The following is a 6,614-nucleotide window of genomic DNA, read 5'->3' as shown; positions in this document are numbered from 1 at the left end:
TAGTTTGATTTTTGCCATAGTTATTTTTTGCACGTTATTTTTCAGTTACTCCTTCTTGTTGGTGGTTTGGAAAGTTTTTATTCCACTGGAAGAAGTGGGCAAAGACCACGATTTTCCACTTCAAAAATGTGATGTTTTGAACGCCTTTTCCAATTGAGCCTCTGCTATTTTTCCCTACAACTATACCTTTTGCATTAAAAATTATCCCTCAACATGTGGAATCGCAGGTGTCATTTTCAGAAATTTTTAATTAAATGGAATATAATTTTCCTGATAAAAATGCACAAACAGTTGTAATTTGCAGAGGATCTTTCCAAAGCATTTTATTTAAGTATTTTATTTTTGATATGTAATCTTCACAAACTTTGCGACGTTTCTTACATAACTCAAGAAAGTGTGTGAAGGAGCAGTCCCTCAAATGTGTACAGCCCTGTGACGTTCTCCTGTTTCTCACTTTTTACTCTCACGCACTCTCAATTTTGCCTCTTAAACATTTACTTTGGCTTCTTGCCTAGTTCTCGCCTCATCCTCTCTTCTCTTTGCTCCTTATCTAATGTGTGACGAGTCCTTATTTAATGAAGGTTGCATGGGGCCTTTGGTGAGGGCACAGGTACATCTGGCTGCCCATCAGTTCTGGCCCGGGGAGGAACAGAAGAGGAAGGGACTCAAAGCTGCTGGTCACCCAGAGAGAGAATTCAGTCTTACCAAGGAAGGTACATAATCAATCAATCAATCTATCTATCTATCTATCTATCTATCTATCTATCTATCTATCTATCTATCTATCTATCTATCGGACTGTCTGTCTATGAATTTATTTTTATCTTTCAAAATGGATACGAAGACTACCTTAACCATTTGAACTTTGATTCCCTGATCCCATGCAATGGAAACTTTGCGTATATTACAGTGAGGTATATTGGCTACACTCTTTTCTTTGGACTCTAGGCACCTGGCCTCTGACATCGATCTTTGGACGTGGCTAAAAACTGTGTGACTGCAGGACAGTTATTTAACATTGCTCTGCCTAAAATGTGACCTGTCATTGCGCAATACAAAAATGTAAATCCACTGTAGATATACATGGTCAATGCTTCCCGGTTAGGTTTCCGCTATCTAAATATCAATACAATGTAAAATGTCTTTCTGGTTTGTTTCGGCTTCTATGCTAGTGTACTCTCTAACCAGACCTCTAGTCACTAGGGTTTAGTACATCTACGCAGGAAGGTCCCAGGGAAGGTTTAAAGTGTGAAGGGTGTCATGTAACACAATCATATTGACCTCAAACCTTAATCTATAAAAAAACCACAAGCTTACTTGTGATGTTCTATTCTTCAACGCCTCCTCATGAGTAGTACACACTATATCATTGCAATTTAAATTCAATTCAATGCAAGAATTGACCATAGAAACATAGACCAGAGGGACCTGTGTGGGACTGTAACCTTATTCTAGACACACTTAAGTGGGTCTATTCATCCAAGACGTGGCAGCTCTTTTTCATGGGTAGCCACAGAGCTAAGGGAGTAAGCTACTAAAGCCACCGAAGAGCACTGTTATTCAGCAGTAATCCTGGAAGGAATCCTTAATATTTTTGCTTTGCAAGGCCCATCACATCACCTCGGAAGAATCAAGAGATTAGATCCGGCCAACAGACCAAACACCTTGTTAGGTACTGGATTTCATTAAACATTTGGACTTTTCCTAAGTCTTGAAGGAAAGCTGAAATCAGTCACCAAATTTTATGTCCCAAGTGACTGCAGTTTTTGCTCTCAGTGGGGATATTCTTGACACAGACTTCTCCAGGTGCTAACATGTACTAACCAGTGGTGTACGCGCATTATAGCAGGAGCCCACAATGTAGCTTAAGTAAACTAAACTAAACTTAACTAAACATAAATGCACCAAATATTTCCAGCAATAATTGTTACACATTACTTTTGTTTACATGCAGAATTTGGAAGATACATTTAGAGGTTGATCACCTTGAACTTCAACCACACATAAGTTGAAAACGTTGTCAAATCTCGAATCAACGCTAAACTTTAACACTTCAGGTTTTTATAGGTTTACAATGCTCAGGGTTATTCGAAGGACCTAGAAGGACAATTGTATGGATTTTTATTTCACCTGACAAGAAGAAACATAGGTTTTACATGTGCACTCACCAAAATCAAAACCAGTGGTGTAACATATGTCCCACCGATGTATGGAGGGCGAGCTCCAGAGACCCCCATCAGCAAGAGTGGTAGGTGTTGTGCTGTGGAGAGAGGGCCTTCATGTACTTTGCACCCCCCCCCAAGTATTGTTGCGCCACTGATCACAACAGTTTCTTCAAAAGCATCATCAGTATAGGCAGCGCCTGAGCAGGAGGCTGCTTGTGGTGTTATCTCCCAGTGAGAACGGGACTGAGAGAATGCTTGTGACCCTCTTCCGAGACAGGAATGGTTTTGTAAACCTCTGGAAACACCTAGCACGTTCAACATGGTTCTAGCAAGTAAAAGGTTGGTTTGTGGTAGATAGCTTTTACCCCAAGCAGGCATCAATGCAACCTCTTCCAACCTCCAAAAATACCCTGGGGGGAACCTTCAGGAGCAGTTGGTGTGTTTGGAAGAGGTAAGGTAGAAGTTATCTACTTGTCCAAGAGATAAGGGCTCGGGAAATCTACTTGTCCTATTTGGTGAAAAGGGAGTGAGGTTAAAGACAATTTTAATACTGTCGTTCTATCAGAGCTTTGATAAGACCAACTCAGATTATGGCATGGTTTGGATTTTATTAAGGCTGATATTATGCCATCTTTCTGAATATACTGGAATATGGATATACCAGGGCTATATTTATGTCATTTCTTTGAATATTTGCATTCTCTGCTTATGCATACCCTGTCCATCCATCAGTTCTGTTGAGAACAGTTTTCTGATCACCATGGAGCTCTAATATTCCACTTCTTTAATTATGTAAATGTTTTGATCGTAGCAGATTTGTGGATGTGACAGTTTTCCACTTTTGCATCGGCTCCCTTTCTTGTCTTAGTTTCAGCGAAAATACCGTGAGAATAACAATAGCTGAACATTTGCATGTTGTAAGTTAGGTTACACCTGAAAAAGATGTGTTTGCTCTTGTAAAGGACTTTATTGACTCAGAGACTTTCAAGTGAGTTAATGTACTGCAGAAAGTGGGAGGTTGAGGGCTAGGATGTCATTTGAGTTTATGCACACCTACAAAGTTATACTTTTATGGGTAGATATAACCTTCACTCCTGACCTGACAAGGCAGATGTAAAACCTTTTCCATGAAAAGGGTGAAGGTGCACGGAAGGAGGTTTCTATGCAGAAAATAATGTTTTCCACAGAAATTAAAAAAGCAAAGCCAAAGTTAGCTATTTTCTTTACTTTCATAGATTTGCACATGGACAAATATACAAATGAATGTTCACACATGCAAGAACTGAACGCACAAAGGTTTGCCAGGGTTACAAATGTGACTGTTGCAGGTTTGCGGGCTCACTTCAGGTAACTTTTTTGAGTTCTTGAAAGTCATAAATCTACATTGATCTGAGATCAAGGACCGGCGGGTGCTTCCTTGTACCTCCTTCCTGACCCTTCCCATTGTAAAAAGAGATTATGTAGAAAACCTCATCATTTTGAGATTCAGGCTTCCCAGGTTGACATTGATGCACTGCTGTCATTGTAGTTTCCAGGTGATTCATCACAACTTCTGTTCTCCGTGGACCACACAAAAAGGGCAAATGCCTTCTTGTAAAGCAGCAAAGAACCCTTAACAAGCACCACCAGGTAAGCAAGCCAAACAGCTGACCTGATCTCATTCTAAATGCATCGTAGTTAATATACTACACCAAACTTTTCAGTCACAGGAAAATACAAAAAGAGCTCTTTAACATCAGCCACAACAGCTACAGAACCAGCAAAAAAAAACAGCTGAAGCAAAAAAAATCTTCATGGTCTAATATATCAAAACAGCAGTACATCACTGGAACCTGGGAAGCCTACATTTCCAAACAATGATAAAAACAATGATCAGTCAGCCAGGTTATGAAATCGCCGGAGCACCTGGCCCCACATCTTTTTCATTTGCCCCTACCCTGGAATTACCAAATCAGGCTACCACAACTTAAAGAACAGGCAAAAATCCCCCAAGTTTAAGGCCATACTTCCGACCTCATAGGGTCAGGCAGCAACCCTCAGACCTCCGTAAGGAAACCAACCAACCAATCCAAGGAGGCCAGAAAATTCGAAACCATTAACCAAAGACAGAGATCAATACACCCTTGGTATGACCTTGCACAGATACCACTTTTAGCTCCAGAACAGCGAAACAAGCTGTCAGAACCTTGTTCAGAGGTACACAGTCCAAGCAGGAACCACTGGCCCCAAACATGAGGGTTGAGACCTTTTGCTCCTGATGCCCAGAGACCTGGCCATCTATGGGGTCTTAGCAACTGGGCCAAGTACCCCATCAGCACTTGATTCTCAGTGGTACAGCGGGGTAAGCAGTTCAAGGCCTCCCGAGGGGGAGATAGACACAGGGTGGTGAACACAGGCTCACACCTCAAAATACATTCAGTAGCAGCAATACATGATTCCCAGTCAAATGCTTTCTTTTATGATAAAAAGAGTATTTATACATGACCACAAAGTAAAATACAGCATACACAACTAATACACACAGCCCCCTGAGGTCAGGACTCTAGTGTTTAATGGCAGTCTTCTGAGTTCCTCTTCCCTCTTACAAGCGATAGCACTTATTCCCCTTTCATTATAGGTGACATTCAGGTTTGTCTCCTCTAGCAGCCTGAGAATGCGGAGTCCCACTTCTAGTCTGTTAGAAAATTCAAAAGTGTTCCAGCACTGAAGCAATATGTGGCAGGCAAGTTCCCACAGGGTCCTATAACCCTTTGCCTAATCTTAACCACACCAGCAGGGGTCGTCCGACCAGAGTCTTGGACAGCATTTCTTTCCCGGATGCAGCAGGTGCAGGAGCTACCACTAGAGTACCACACATGCAGTCCTTCAGGATCCCCACCTGGGTATCCTTGGTGCTCATCCAATGCCACGTTAAGTTTCCTTTTGTCCTCACCACAGGGGAGGGATTTTTTAACTGCTTCTAGTTCCGATCCTCTGTCTGTGCTCTGGCCAGCATGGGTCCACATGGTGGCCTCTCCTCATGACTGTGGCATCCACCAAGCTCTGATCCTTCACTTCCTCTGTTGGCCCCCTCTGCCATACGGGGACACCACACCTCTTCCTCACTCAGGCATTAGCCCTATCGGCTCAGCATCAGGTTCCTCTTCATGGCGGCTCCGTTTGTCAGACAGGGTCACCGACTTACACACCCGCACATTGGAGGCAGCCTGATTGGCATGGCAAACTTCACGATGGCTCCCTCTGGCATATGGAGTCGCTGACTTACACACTGCTCAAAGGTGATGGCCTGATCACAGTGGAAAACTTCACGGTGGCTCCCTCTGGCATATGGGGTTGCTGACAAACACCGCACATGGATAATGGCCTGATTGGCACAGCAAACTTCACAGCAGTGCCCTCTGGCCCATGGGGTTGCCGACTTGAACCTGCACACAGAGAATGACTCAATCAGTGCAGCAGCTCACTCCTCTCACAACAAAAATGAGCACCAGGAATCCAGACATCATTACAGCTGGGGCACTCAGGGCATGGGCACACGTCCGTCTCTATGCAAAGGAATTTACATCCTAACGCAAGCGAACAGTAGTAGCAGTTGAAACAGAATCAAAACTTGAACCCCAGTTAAACACAAGAACTCACACCAGCTGTACTGGAGCACAAAAATCAGTCATTGTGACAATGGAATGGATGGGATCAACAGAACTACACAGAGAAGCACCCTAAACTTCACTGCCTCACAGAGTGAATCCAACACCCTGGTCACCTCACTAGAGCCCTTGCACAGTCAGGATACTCGACTTGAGCCCTTGCACCGCAGTGAATAGTCCCACACTGCTACAAATCCCTACTTCAACACACCAAATATTCCAGAATGGGGATGGCAAACTCATTGTACATCACCAAACTGTTGATCGAGATAGATAATCTTATTCTGAATCTAAGAACTCAGACATCATCCCCAATAAAAAAAACTGTGGGATCATGGGAACCACTAACTTAACATTCACGTGGTTTTAATAGCAAACAGGAAACGCCTCCACTGATTTACTCCATCTTAACCACCATGGGTGAAATAAGCCCTACTTTATCCAAATGGCAGACACTGGCGAGGCCCAATCTGGTCTTATAAAGAACAATTAGCACTGCTGAAAATCATAAATAAAAATATTTATTTCTTAGAAAAGATCACTGATATAGTAACATTTAAGGAAAATGTCCTTGTTAACACATCAACTTGTCCAGAATAGTTGACATCATAGATCTAATGCATATGGACGTCAATTCACCAAAATTCCAGGGGTACCGGAAGTGACCTCACGCACCATTTCATCTTTGCTTTCACACACACACACATGCTTGCACAAACACACATTCACTCATATTCAGATGCTTACACAAACACACTCCCACACACTTGCGTTCACACACATTCACTCACTCCTACACAAA

The 6,614-nt window shown here is 42.7% G+C and overlaps 1 protein-coding gene across 1 annotated transcript in view; it reads left to right on the top strand.

Moving 5' to 3' along the window:
• The first annotated feature begins 611 nt into the window (after positions 1–611).
• The window catches only part of LOC138261029 (metalloproteinase inhibitor 1-like), an 87,368-nt gene continuing 81,365 nt past the window's right edge, over positions 612–6,614 (top strand). The window contains exon 1 of the mRNA XM_069209644.1: positions 612–713. The gene's annotated coding sequence lies outside the window, so the exon portion shown is untranslated. The remainder of the gene's footprint in view (positions 714–6,614) is intronic.

Source organism: Pleurodeles waltl, chromosome 10, assembly GCF_031143425.1.
Source record: "Pleurodeles waltl isolate 20211129_DDA chromosome 10, aPleWal1.hap1.20221129, whole genome shotgun sequence".
Taxonomy (NCBI): Eukaryota; Metazoa; Chordata; class Amphibia; order Caudata; family Salamandridae; genus Pleurodeles; species Pleurodeles waltl.
This window is presented reverse-complemented; position numbering and strand designations above follow the sequence as displayed.